General features: G+C 47.2%; 1 pseudogene; it reads left to right on the top strand.

The window, feature by feature from the left end:
- The first annotated feature begins 9743 nt into the window (after positions 1–9743).
- On the top strand, positions 9744–11109 carry LOC123038972 (cytosolic sulfotransferase 5-like; annotated as a pseudogene).
- Positions 11110–14758: the final 3649 nt, after the last annotated feature.

Here is a 14758-nt window from a genome sequence, read left to right as displayed (position 1 = left end):
CACCCTAGGTTGACTGATATATATGGGTATCTTCTAATAATATACCCTATCAAGAAAAGGGAAGGAGAATTCTAATACACCAAGAGACAGTAAACATATCACACTTCTATATGTATAACACAAGAGGCAGTTGATCCTACTTAATTAAGTACTAAGATACCCCGGCCCATGCATTAGTCGCAAGTACCCCATATGTCCTATTTTTAGCAAAGTCATGCTAAAATTCACGGAAAATTTCAGCATGACCTTTGCTGAAAATAGGACATACGGAGTACCCGAATTTGCCGGAATGGAAGTTAATCGACATTCCAGCAAGCTCAAGGGCCTCTCTTGGTACCTGCAAAATCATCACGACACGAGGGTCGGAGACAAAACCCAGCAAACTAGCAAAGTTACTGACGTGTTTACAGAAATTGTTTTCTGCAAAAGATGATCATCATCTTTACAAGTCTTTCTCAATGTGATCAATTGATGGATCAACACGTAAAACATGTCTAATAAGTATGATTTATAGAGTCAACATCAGTATGAATATATATAACGTTTTTCAAAACGGTGAAATATATAACACGATAATACTATCCAGTTCAAGATTTAGTAGATGCCATAATCACTGCATACCAAAAGAATGGCATCGGTCAATAAATGCAGGTTGCAACAAAGATAAACTAGTTAGACCAGCCATTGTTCTCCCATAATATTTTCAAAATATTGACAAATAATCAAATAACAAGTAAAGAGAGGCCACTCCAGCAATCTTATCCTTGCTTTGTGGCACTTTTCTGCCTAAATAAAAGATAAAAGCATTCACGGGGTTATTTTCTTTCTTTTATTGGTTGGGCATCAGTGCATCACCTTCAGGCTAGCTCACATTATCTTGTCTAGAATTCAAGAGACCAATTTTTTTTATTATACTGAAACTTTTTATACCACACTTGTTATACTGAAACTCCAGCAATGAGTGTGCACTACAGGAAGGGAACTATGCAATCTGGCCACACTTGTTATACCACACTTGTACCAATCAGGGGGAAAACCTCTACTTTTTGCATATACCAAACCAAAACAAATCCTCTATTGGTCAGCGAGTGAAGAATTACAGGACTTCCGATAGTTGGAGCTATGAACATATGATCTCTTCAACAGGGCCAAGACTGCCTAACAGTTCTGAACTCCTGCCAAAACTGAACACAACATATACCAAGGAAAATCAACACTTCTAGATTCATATCAGACTAACAGCCAATACTACATAACAGTTCTGAACTTCTGCCAAAGCATCTTGCCAGCTAGTAGACCATCATTTGCCAGGCCAAATTGAGGCCAAACAGAAAACCAAATGTGGCCATGGCACAAAGTCTATGACCCAGAACAGGAGACATCTCAAACTATACAAGTATACAAGCCTACACTAGATGCATACTGCTCCCTTATAAGTAAGTGGATGATGAACCGCACCTGTTCTGGTCTCTATCACTGAATCACTCTGTAACAACGGGTGATGAACCCCACAGGACTGTACTCAAGTTCTGCAAGAATCCCCTACAGACGGATTACACAAAGTAAGTAACAACAAACAAATTTTCGACCAAATTACACGACAATTACCTGCAGAAATATTCTACTGGTCGCTACCTCGTGTTGTAAATCAGAAAAAGCTGAAGGTAATATTGGGCTAGATGTTTGGTTCAGAGTCCTGGCATAACTGTTTAAGGTTACTTAACTGACAGGCCAAAGCTTAAAATGGGTCCAACAGGCCCCATTATAATCTAGTGGCAGTAGGCATGCCATGTAGGCAACCTGAAGCTTACTAGTTGTATTGTCTAGTGGCAGTAGGCATGTCATTTGGTTTTTGGAAATCTCTCATTTTGGACACAACACTTTGACTGCCTACATATATGTCAATATTTATATTGGATAACTGGAAGAGGAAGTCATATCTAGATTTGTCTCAGCAAGTAGCCCAGTTTGAAAAAACAAAAAATAAACTTGAATCATACAAAAATACAGACTTGTGTATATGAACATGAACCTGTATGTACTTGCCACTAAAATCTAGTCTAGAAATAAAAACAAGGGAAGTCAATTTCACTTCAATTCCCTACAGATAAAAAACTAAAGAGGCAGCTACACCCAAAGAGTCCTAGAGATTCAAACTTGCAGTTTCATCATGCAAATCTGATTGGGCCTTCTTGATTTGGTATCCTCAAGTACAAGTTACTACAACTAAATGTGCAAAAAATCAACATCATCTAGTAGCCTATGAATGCTTGTAGTACTCAAATTAATAGCAAATAGACATCTACTACTAGTATACATCTACTACTAGTATACATCTAGTACATATACTGCAGCTCAATTCAACATCATACAAAAGCATTCATCAGAGCAGCTCAATTCCAAAGTATATATTGCTTTGAACAATATGGCAGGGAGCAACCTTCTAGTATTACCACGGTATATATATTGTTGTGAACAATCAGGCCAAAGCACATCCAAAGCACAATATGCAGGACAGATAGGCCATCAATATTTCCTCTATGCAAATACAATGGTAGCATCCAGAGGGCAACAACCTTGTACTACTACTTGACACAATCAGCACATCCATATCAAAATTAGTTCTAGCATATATAAGCAGCACCACATAGCAAATTCATAGGAAAACATCATAGCAAATTCACAACATCTTCAAACTATCATGCTTATGATCAAAGGCAGCCACATCACATCAAACAAGAACTACTCACAATGAAAGTTCAGATAAAGACATCAAGCCACATGCGTCCCACGTCGAGCCACAGAGCTAGCATGAATGCGATTCAAGGCAACAGCGATGGGGCTACCACAACAACATCGAAACCCTCAGAAATCACGGCCTCGCGCAGGAACCAAGCACCACATCTGCCTAAAGCAGCTAGGCAGAAGGACTCGAATCGCATGCTAAGATAGGGGAAGGGGATCTGGCGGCGGGACTTACACTTGCGGATGCAGCCGGCGGGGTAGCCACACGAGGAGCAGGTGCTCTTCTGCAGGTGGAAGCTGCGGCGGCCACAGCGGATGCACAGCGTGTGGGTCTTGTTCCGGCGCTTGCCGAAGCTGCCCGTTCCCTTCGTCTGCGCAACAACAACAACAGCAAAGGAACAGTCAGGACCACGGATCTACACATCCAGACGAGAAGGAGCGCGGTGGATGGGGGAGGCTTCCGCCGGAGTCGCCGCGATCCGCTTACCAGAACAAGATGGTACCATCACAAGCTCCTATTGGCCGCCGTCGAGGGGCAGCTCGACGAGGCAGCCACCGCCGGGAGCGAGAGAGAGATTTGGGGGCGGCGGCGGTCTGGTGGGGGTCGGGGGCGTCGGGGGCGGTGGGGGTCGGCGACGGGGAGCGAGGCGCCGGGGTGTTGGGGGCGATGGTGGTCGGGTGCGGCGGGGGCGTTGTGGGCGGTGGTGGTCGGGTGCGGCGGGGGTGGTGGGGGTCGACGGCGGGGGCAGCGAGCACGGCCAGGGACGACGAGCACGGGGGCGGCACGGGTGAGGCGAGGCAGTGGTGGGGGGGGGGTGGGGGGAGGGCTTAGAGAGAAATGTGAGATTGGGGATTTTAGTGGGGGGGAGGGGGGAGGGTTAGCAATGGCGCACCCCCTAGCGGTGTGCCATTAGTAATTATTTTTTGATAGCAATGGCGCATCACCTGATGGTGCGCCATTAGTAACTTTTTTTTTGGGATAGCAATGGCGCACCTCCTAGCGGTGCACCATTAGTAATATTTTTATTAGATTTTTAGTTGCATTAATTTGCGAATTGGTAAAACATTTTTGAATTGGTAAAACATTTGGTAAAACAGTTGGGGGGGGGCTCGATGCAGACGGAGGAGGCACGACTCCTGGAGTGGACAGATGGGGCCGCGGAGGGTTCGGCCGGCTGGCGCGCCGCGGCGGAGGGCCGGAAGCGGCGGCTTGAACCCTAGGTCTCGCTCTGGGGGGAGGGAGGGGGTGGGTGGTGCGCTCGGCCGATTCCGTTCGGGGGAACCGAGCGAGGAGACAGGGGAGGGTGCGAGGGGTCGTCGGCGGCGGTGGAGTTGGCGGGGGAGGGTGCGGGGGGTCGTCGGCGGCGGTGGAGCGGGGGAGGAGCGGGGGGTCATCGGCGGCAGTGGAACGGGGGAGGGTGCGGAGGGTCGTCGGCGGCGAGGGGGATCTGGCAAGGGGGGATAGCGCGCGATCGAGATGGCGGGGGATCTGGCGCGGGGGCGAGGGGGAAAGGGATAGAGGGGGAAAAGTTAGCAATGGCGCACCTCCCAGGGGTGCGCCATAAGTACATTGATAGCAATGGCGCACCTTCTCCTGGTGCGCCATTAGTACTTTTTCTTGGACTATTATTTTTAGTTGTATCTAATACTTTTTTAGAAAATGACAATCAAATTTGAAAACATTTATGAATGTGAAAAAATATCATCAAATTTTTTATTTCAAAATATTTATGGATATGAAAAAATATCATCAAATTTGTTATTTAAAAATATAATCAATATTTTTTTTTGGATTTTTAGTTGCATTCATTTGCGAATTGGTAAAACATTTATGAATATGAAAACATTTGTCGAAATACAATCAAGAAATGAAGGCTACAATTTAAATACAATCGATCTTAGCTAGCTATCTGTTCACAATCTTCTTGCCCTTATTTTTCGCAAATGGGGTTCTTCTCTTGAACGGACGTCCTTTAGGTAGGTGGTCCTGCTTCTTCTTGTGGTGTATGCTGGTACTTCATCGTCGTCGTCATGTTTCATCTTCGGGTCGCCGTACTTGTCGAAGTCTTGCTCATTGGCGACTGCATCCATTCCGATCATCTTCCTTTTGCCTCTCCTCACGACAACACGACTGGGCTTTGACGGGTCAGTAATGAAGAAGCATTGGTCCACTTGGCAAGCCAGTACCCATGGCTCATTTTTTACGTCGAAGTTTGCGCCCGCGGTCTTGGATTTGGCTTCGGATATAACCATGGTGGTGAAATACCGGTCTTCTTTTAGGATGCTCTTGGCCCATCTGACACGGAACATCGAGACCTTCTCTCGAGCGTAGCTCAGCTCCCAGATCTCCTCGATCTTTCTGTAGTATCTGTCCTTGTCGTTACCGGTGTAGGATTCCATCGTTACCCCGGAGTTCTGATAACCATCGCTCTTCATGGCCTTTCCCTCAGTGTAGAATGTGTAGCGGTTGATATCGTACGCCTCATACGTCATCAGGTTGTGCTCGGCGCCCTGTGACAAGGCGAATAAGAGTTGTTCTTCCGCGGAAGAATCCTCATGTAAAGGGTACGACAGAAGCTTCTCCTTGAACCAATGCGTGAAACATGAGTTGTGCTCTTTGATTATATCTTCGTTCGTCCTCTGTTGGCCTCGGTCATTGTACGTCTTCTCAATAAAGGTTTTATGCTCTACCACCCAAGGATCGACCGGGTCTATGTGTTGTAGCACGACTAGGTTTGCTCTTTCAAAGTCGGCGAGTCGACCCTCGAAGTCGACATGCATTTCGCGGCGACCCTCACGGTGACCCCATCCAGCGAGCCTGCCGAGGTGCCTGTTGACGGGCAGACCAACGGGGTTCTCAATGCCTAGATAATTCGTGCAGTAGGAGATGCACTCTTCGGTCAGAAAGCCCCTGGCTATGCTTCCCTCTGGACGTGACATGTTGCGAACGTATCCTTTGATGACACCATTCATCCTTTCGAACGGCATCATGTTGTGCAGGAACGTCGGCCCGAGTTGGATGGTATCCTCCATAATATGGACCAGCAGATGCACCATAACGTCGAAGAATGCGGCGGGAAGTACATCTCAAGCTCGCATAGTATCACCATGATCTCTTCCTATAGCCTTCTGAGTTGCCTCACGCCAACCGACTTTTGAGAGATGATGTCAAAAAAATTGCATAGGCCAAATAGCGTTTCACGGACGTGCGTCCATGATCCCACGGATTACAACTGGAAGTATCTGCGTCATCAGCACGTGACAGTCGTGAGACTTCATCCCGCTGAACTTCTGCTTCGCTGAGTCTAGGTATCTGCTTATCTTCCCCGCGTAACCGTAAGGAAGTTTTACTCCTACGAGGCAGGTGAAAAACTGCTCGATCTCCTCCTGACTTAGAGTGAAGCACGCGGGAGGGAAGTCATTTCCGGTCTTCTTGGCTTTTTTGCCTTTGCGACGACTTTCCGTGTCCTGCTTCCCCTCATCATCATCATCATTAGCGTGAAGCTCCTCCTTGATGCCCATTGATTTCAAGTCTGCCCTTGCTTTCGAACCATCTTTGGTCCTCTCTGGCATGTTGAGCAGGGTATCAAGTAGACTCTCGCACATGTTCTTCGTGATATGCATGACATAAAGGCTGTGAGGCACACGGTGGATCTTCCAGTACGGCAAGTCCCAGAAAACAGACCTCGTTTTCCATACCTTCAGCAGCGTCTCTGGCGCCTTTCGCTTCTTTCCCGGCTCTGACGCCTTTTGCTTCTTTCCCGACAGTGGGCAATCTTTCCAATTTTTCAACAGCTCGTCTATTTCCTCGCCGCTCCTCGTACGTGGGCGTCTTCGGGGTTCGGTTTCACCATCGAACAGATCCTTATGTTTTCTCCATGAGTCATCGTCGCGAAGCCACCTTCGATGTCCCATGAACACGGTTTTCGAAGACCCGAGATCTCTATCTAGCTGGCGATACGTTGTGTCATCCATGCACCTGACGCATCCAGAAAATCCGTGGACCACCTGCCCCGCGACATATCCGTAACCAAGATAGTCGTGCACCGTCGTGAGCAGTGTGGCTCTCATAGGAAAATATTCTTTCTCTGCGACGTCTCACGTATTGGCTGGCGTTTTCCACAGCGTGTCTAGCTCCTCTTTCAGCAGCCCCAGATACAGATAGTTCCGTGGAGCAGCGGCCCAAGAGATAAACGAAGACGTTCAAGAGAACGGTCGATGGATGGATCGAACGGTTAGGTACGGCAAAGCGCTGTGAGGGCTCCTAGGTGGCTCTGTTTTACTGTTTCTCAATAGCATATGAAAGACAATCAAATAATAGCTATTATTATATTTCAAATACTTATACTACCATGCTGCCACCACCGCAGGAATGTCTGGCAGTGACGCGCGAGGCTCACATGGGCACTCGCCACTACTAACATGACATTAGTGACGGGCGGTCGCCCACCATTGAAATATATTGTTAGTTGTGGCAGGCAGTCCGGGGCACCCGCCGCAGCTACATGTCCAGCCGTCAACACAAACCCAACATTAAACAACAACAAAAACTTGCATATGCGATCATACATATTACAATAGACGTGTCTCAGATTAGCCACAACACATTTTACCATAACAAACAACACATTTTACCATAACAATAATTCAAACACAATATAATAGATGTACGCATTAGAGTACAACTCACGTAACATCATTAGTACACAGAGCCTTCTCAGCGAAGATTCCGACATGTTACATACATACATATAAGATCTCATGATAACAAGTTAAAAACAACAACACCATAATGACAATGAACTGGATAAAGATAATCAAATTTTTTTACTCGTTCACTTGTCCACACGGTCTTGCATACTTCATAGTTGATTTTCTTTATGCGGACAAAATTGATTTAATGATCCTCTATTTGTTTAGTCTTATGTTCTTTATAGCAGTTGTCTCATAATCATCAATGAAGAGCCCACACTCCACAAGCCACACCTAAGAGCAAGTACAATAGAGCCTAATCAGCCGGCTGCAAGCCACTCCACGTCAGAAAAATCCTACCTGAGGGAAGAGAAGGGAGGAAAGAGAAGGGAGCGGGCGCTCCTTCAGTCGCCCGGCTACATCGCCAAAACCAAAGAACAGCCGCCCGCTTGCAGCCTGAGGCGGGCGCCAGAGCTGGCGATTCCGATCCGGTGCGCCTCCCGCGCTTCTTCCTCCCCCTGTGCGCCAATTCTTCCCATGCCTAGCCCCAATCACTTCCTGCGCGCAACAAATCGAAGCCTCAAAGCCTCCAAATCACCCCTAAATCAGCCCATCCCCAACCCTAGAACCACCGGCGGCGTCAAATCAAGCAAGCAGGTGGGCGTCGACGCCACATCTCGTCCAGCCGGCGCCTCAACCCGTCTCACCGGCGACGCCTCGTCTCATCCCGCCGGCGCCGCAGCCCGTCCTGCGACGGCCTCATTCCGCTGGCGGCCTCCTCTGCACCGGACATGTTTGCTCACGAGGCTGCAGCAACGAGTGTAGCAGGTACTTCGGGTCAAGGCCCTTGCTGGGCGCCGCCTGCTACATTTGCTTGGCTACACGACTGAGAATATTGACGACTCCGATCCGCAAGCATGGTATGCATCTAGGTTAACGTAGTTAATCAAAATCTGATGCTTGTAGCTACACTCGTGTCCCTACTTATCTCAACTCTGAAAAATCAGATGCTTTTGAGGCGTCTTTTCTCTGTACGGTGTGGAGCTGATGTGCTTTGTATCATATATGCTCCATATATGACATTTTTTAACCCTGAATTTGTATCATATATGGCTCCATATGTGACATGCTCTGTAATCTGTATGATGTGAAGCTGCTGTGCTTTGTTTCATATATGGCTCCATATATGCCATGCTTTTTTAGGCTGAATTTCTATCATATACGGCTCCATATATGCCATGCTCTTTTAGGCTTAATCTGTATCATATATGGCTCCATATATGACATGCTCTATATGACATGCTCTATATATCTGATGCTTGTAGCTACACTCGTGCCCCTACTTATCTCAACTCTGCTCTTTTAGGCTGTATTGTCCTTTCATCTGTCATGGCTGCATGTTCATTTGATACTTCTAATTTAGATGTGGTATGAGTTGATCATCTAGTATACTCCTACTTGACACTAGGAGGCTGATTGAAATGGCCACAAAGTTGTTGTTTATATTGGATCACAACAGGTGATATACACATGCAGTATTAAATGTCTAAGTAATTATTAGGGCCAGTCTTACAGCCAGCCTAAAAGCCTGTCTATTGTGCGTGAAGGCTTTATAGGTGACGTGGAGATGGTTTATAGCCAGCAGCCGGCTGAGCTATTAACCATGCTCTAAGGGACGACGCAATGACCTCCAGATCTGGATGGCGTGCGAACTTATTAAAGAGAGGGCATACGGAGTAGTCACCTCCTGCCTCTGTCTCCGACCACCGGAGAACCGTAAAAACACCTTCGTCGCTAGCCGTCGGATGCAGCTCGCATGCACCGGCAACACCCTTCTCGCTGGCATAACGCCATACTCCACTAAGGAAATTACAAACTTAAAGTTACGCTGCACATGCACACGCGCTCTCCACCCAGTCCTACTGCACTATATTTGGCGCCTCAAGCCCCTTTCGTTGTTAAAAAGAAAAACAGAAACAAATTAGGCCCGACAGGTGAAGCATTGTTCAGCCCAAGAAACTGAAGAACTATTCCGCGCAGCATTGACCATCGTTGTTAATACGGTAGTCAGCCTGCAAACACAGCACTGTCACACATCTCATTTTGAAATGGCAGCAATCCAAGGCTGGATCTAAAAAGCCACTCTCCTTATTTAACTGTTTCAGTTGGATTGATGTCAACACACTCTACTGGATTGCATCTAGTGCATTGTTATTTTTTGAAGATCTAATGCCATTGTTAACTCGTTGATTATTAGCTAGCGCCATTGTAAGTTGCGTACTGTACAACCAAACCAAACCAGAACCATGGCCGCCACTCCAGGCTCATCGTCTTGCCTCGTCGGCCCCGTCCCGTTCAAAGACGTCTGCGGCCGCGGCGGCGACCACGTCGTCTCCCCGCCGGAAGAGTACACATGCCCGCCATCACCGTACACGCAGGCCACTTGATGCGGCAGTGGAAGGGCGCCTGGCTGCCCCACCGGAGGGTGCCGGGGGTGCTCTCCTTCCAGCGGCGCTTCACGCCGCGCCCACGACGACGTGCTCCTAGCGAGCCCGCCCAAGTGCGGCACCACGTGGCTCAAGGCCCTGTCTTTCGCCACGATGTGGCGCGGGCCGCCTACCCACCCGGAGACGGCGACCACCCGCTCCTCCGCCTCAACCCGCACGACTGCGTCCCCCTGGTCGACAGCCTGTTCAGCGCCGGGCAGGAGGCCAAGCTGGATGCGCTGCCGTCGCCCAGGCTGATGAACACGCACGTGCACCACTCCCTGCTGCCTCCCTCCGTCGCCCACGACCCCGGCTGCAAGATCGTGTACGTCTGTAGGTATCTACGTAAAACCTGCCATTTCTCTCTGCTAATTTCGCTTTCATTCAGAGAGTTAGAGGAGAGCTGGAGGAGATCATCCACACTGCTAGCTAGCTAGCACCATTGACTTATGCATTGCGTACACATCAACCATGCACAGGCCGTTAGTTTACTCAGATACATGTGGTACAATTTTTTTCCTTTTCTAAAAAATGTGGTATTGTTTTTGAAATAAAAGTGGTACAAAACGATTCCTAGTTTTTTTTTTACTTCCATTCAGTGTGATTTTTGGCTACTCATCTGTCTGCATCCATTTCTCAAAAAAAATAAAAATTCTCTATGTGCATCCAGGGAGCCCAAGGATATGGTGGTTTCCCTATGGCACTTCTACAAAAGCTCCAAGACCACGGAAGGCAGCACGTACACGTTGTCCGACTTGTTCGAGAATGCATGCCAGGGCAAGCACTCCAACGGCCCCATCTGGGACCACATCCTCGGCTACTGGCAGGAGAGCCAAGCCACGCCCCGGGGAGGGTCCTCTTCCTACGGTACGAGGAGATGCTGCGTGACCCGGTCGACAGCATCAGGGAGGTTGCGCGGTTTCTCGAGGTGCTGTTCACGGTGACCGAGGAGGCGGCGGGCCTACCGGAGGACATCATGAAGTTGTGCAGCATCGAGACGCTAAGGGGCGCGCGTGCCGATAAGATGGGCGCGAACAAGGTCTTTGTCAAGTTCCCGCACACATCTTTCTTCAGGAAGGGGGTGGCAGGAGACTGGGTGAACCATATGACGCCGGAGATGGCACAACGCTTCGATGCCATTGTGGAGGAAAAGCTTCATGGGCCAGGCTTGTCTTTTAAGTCTTAGTTACCTGTTTTTCAACAATTTTTTTGGGCGTTGGTGTTCCATTATTATCTTCTACCACCATTTTATTATTTTTAGTTTTATTTGGTTCAAGATTTGCAGTGTTATTATTATTTAATTTGACTTGCTTCGAATAAAGGACAGGGGAATACCTAGAAGAAACGTGCTCGTGTCCTGCACATGATGGCTCTCCCCTCCCTCTCCCCGCCTCCTTCTCCAGTGGGTTTGACACATGCTTTGGAATCTTCTAAGATACTTCCATTTCCTAGATTTTGAGCCTCAAGTGCACCGAGAACTGCTGGATTGCTATGGGCACCGCTTGTAAGGTTGTGTTATGCTAGTTGAGAGTAAATAGCCATAATGGGTCGGCCGGTTTTCATGGTGTTGAGAACGCATTGCTTGGGTTTTTAGTTTCTTATTTCATGTTTTTCTTTCTTCCTTTCATGCCTTTTTTTTCTAACTTATTTTTTCATTTCATTAATATTTGTTAAAACTCATGAAAATAAAAAACTATGAACATTTTTAAAACTCGATGAAACATTTTTCCAAATTCTTGACATAACTAATACATCAATAGTTTTAAAGTTCATGAGAATTTTTAAGATCCTTGATTTTTGGATTTTTGAACCTTTTTCAAAATTAGGGAACGTTATCTGAAATCTATAAAAAAAATATTCAAATCATTTTTGTAAAATCCATGATTTTTTTAATTCGCAACATTTTTCTAATTTTAAAATCCGTGTTAACTTTCCAAAAAAAAACATGACAGTCGGCTGTTCTGTGCTAGTAATAGAACAGACTAAGCAAGTAAGCAGGGCGGAGTCGAGCTGTGCGAGCAAGAAATTCATTGGCAGGCCATATATGACTGTTATAGCAACAATTTCACAGACTGGCACGGACACCACGGTCACGCATCAACAACTCCATTCTCCTCTGAGAACAAATACAACCGTCAACGAAACAACTGACCGCAACAACCCACTAGTGAAGAACGACACGGCGAAGCACACTCTAGTTTGGATTGAAACTTGCCTGATTTTCTCTGTGCAGATATAATGACGGTTGTTCCAAGCCCATGCTTCTTGCAAGTTTAATTGCAAGTATGGTGCTTTAGCAGAACCGTTGCTCTAATCTTTTTTCTCTGTTTCCTTATCGACTACGAAAACCATATTATGTACTCCTCTGTACAGAATATAAGACGTTGAAGAAAAAACGTCTTTATATTTTGGTTCTTCATTGATTAAATTGAGAAATAAGAAAATCTGAGTGAGACAAAGGAGTGAGAAGAGCTCGAGGCTAAAGATTGCCAACAGATTACTCCCTCCGTTTTTTTAGTTCGCATATAAGAATTGGTCAAAGTCAAACTGTACAAAGTTTGACTAGCTTTGTAGAAAAAGATATCAAAATTCACACTATGAAATTAACATTATTAGATGAATGATGAAATTAATTTTCATAACATATAACTTTAGTATTGTAGATGATGATATTTTTTTATATAATATTAGTCAAACTTTGTAAAGTTTGACTTTGACCAAATCTTATATGCAGACTAAAAAAAAGGAGGAAGTAAGAATCATCCTACTTTATTAGTCAATCAATTATTTATTCGAGCCTAGAAATAGTAGGACGAATTATCTAAAACCAGTGTCGTCAATCAATTATATTTAACAGAAAAAACGTCTTTATATTTAACAGAATATACGAAGTTTGCATGCATGCAAGTATGCTACTTCCTCCATTCCCAAATAATTGTCTTTCTAGCCATCTCAAATGGACTACAACATACGGATGTATGTAGACATGTTTTAGAGTGTAGATTCACTCATTTTGCTCCGCATGTAGTCATTTGTTGAAATCTCTAGAAAGACAATTATTTAGGAACGGAGGGAGTAGTAATCAAACGTACGTTGGACTCTAGATCGATTATTTTTAGAAGGAGGTTAAACCCCGGTCTCTGCATCAATCGATGCATGCAACCATCTTTATTAATTATTCCACAAAGTTCTGATAAGTACATACATCAAATTACCCGAAGGCACTACTCACACCTACAAATTTAATAATGAGGAGTGCTCTCACTCTCCATATCTAAAACCAGTGTTGTCACAGATCCATCCACATAACGTATCGGGACTAACAGCCGGTGCAGCAGATCTAAAGCGCACACCACATGCACATGTTTTAGAAACCGCCATTTTCATTGGACCACTGACCCATCTTCAGGAGAGAGAACCGCATCATCCCTACCAGGGACCACTGACCCATCTTCAGGAGAGAGAACCGCATCATCCTTACCAGTCCGGATATCTGTCGACGCCACCACGGCACCCAACGAAGCCACCGCCCTGCGCTCGCCTTATCCTCAAGGTTGGCTCAACGTCTCCAAGAAAAAAGCGGCGCCCTTGAGCGTCGTTGTCGGCGTGGCCGACCGGGGCCGACCAAGGGGTTCCCCCCCCAATCTGGATCTCCTCCACCAACTTCACCCGTGCCCAGGGTCCCAGCAACCACGCCGACACCGTCAGGAACCCGCAGGAGAGAAGCCCACCTATCAGGATCGGATGACTGCGGCCAGATCTGGGGCTAGAACCCACCCAGCTCCCACCGCCCGCGCGCACCGGCAGCCGAACAAGCCGACCCGACAACGCCGGCCACAAATCTGGCCACACCCAGATCCGACGCACCCGCCGCCTCGACAACCACCTCCACTCGTCGGAGTGGAGAACTATCCCGGACACTTAGCTAGGCGCCGACGACACCACGGGCCGCCACCACCCACAGCAAGACGAATTTGGGCAGGGCTCGACAAAACAGAAAGTATCATGGTACGTCATCCTCCCTTGAAATGGAACTTGAATGCTGGAGCAAGAAGACGCATTCAAATCGATCTATTACAACCAGCGCGGTTGTTCGTATTTCATTTTCTTCTTCCAAACCGACGCTCTTCTTATAAAAGAAAGCACTTAGTGAATTACTTACTGAATCTCGTCTTTCTCTTGGCGCCGAGAATTTTTGATGTGTCCGGGTCGATTAGACGTTCGGCTTGCTTCTCCTCCACCCTTGCCTATGAAATGGTCGATTAGACGAATTTAAGGGCTTCTGTTGAAGCAGAATAGGATGAAGCCAAGGGCGCCCAGATCCGTCGCCACTGTGCGCCATGGCTGGCCACCATGCTGCCCCGGAAGCCATGGAGGCGTAGCCCCGCCAAAAGCCCTGGAGCCGCCGCTTCAGCTTCCTATCTCCGCCACCACGCCTGGCGCCCAGGGTCGCCGTTGCACGCAGCCCGAGTCCGCCCCTGGGATGAAGGGCGAGCCCGCCACCGCCGTCCGCCGCTCGCCGTCTTTCTCCGGCGGCGGTGGATGGCGTCGCCGTTGTGGATGGCGTCGAAGAGACGGATCTGCACCGGTTCTGAAGGTGCTCCTGTGCCAAACAATTTTGGAGCCTGGTGCTTGATGCTCGAGACAATGAGGGCGACTTTATGCCTCCCAAGCATATCGATTCTCAGGCCAATATGAGCGTTTGGTTGCTTGATGCCTTTGATTGGTTCAGTACACACACGGAAGGTGAGAAAGCTATCATGATTATATGTCTTTATTATTTATATCACATGTGGCTGGCTAGAAATGCTTGTAGAGATGGGTCGGTGGCAGTC

This window comes from Triticum aestivum, chromosome 2B, assembly GCF_018294505.1.
Source record: "Triticum aestivum cultivar Chinese Spring chromosome 2B, IWGSC CS RefSeq v2.1, whole genome shotgun sequence".
Taxonomy (NCBI): domain Eukaryota; kingdom Viridiplantae; phylum Streptophyta; class Magnoliopsida; order Poales; family Poaceae; genus Triticum; species Triticum aestivum.
The sequence above is the reverse complement of the archived record's forward strand: the minus strand, read 5'-3'. Positions and strand labels throughout refer to the sequence as shown.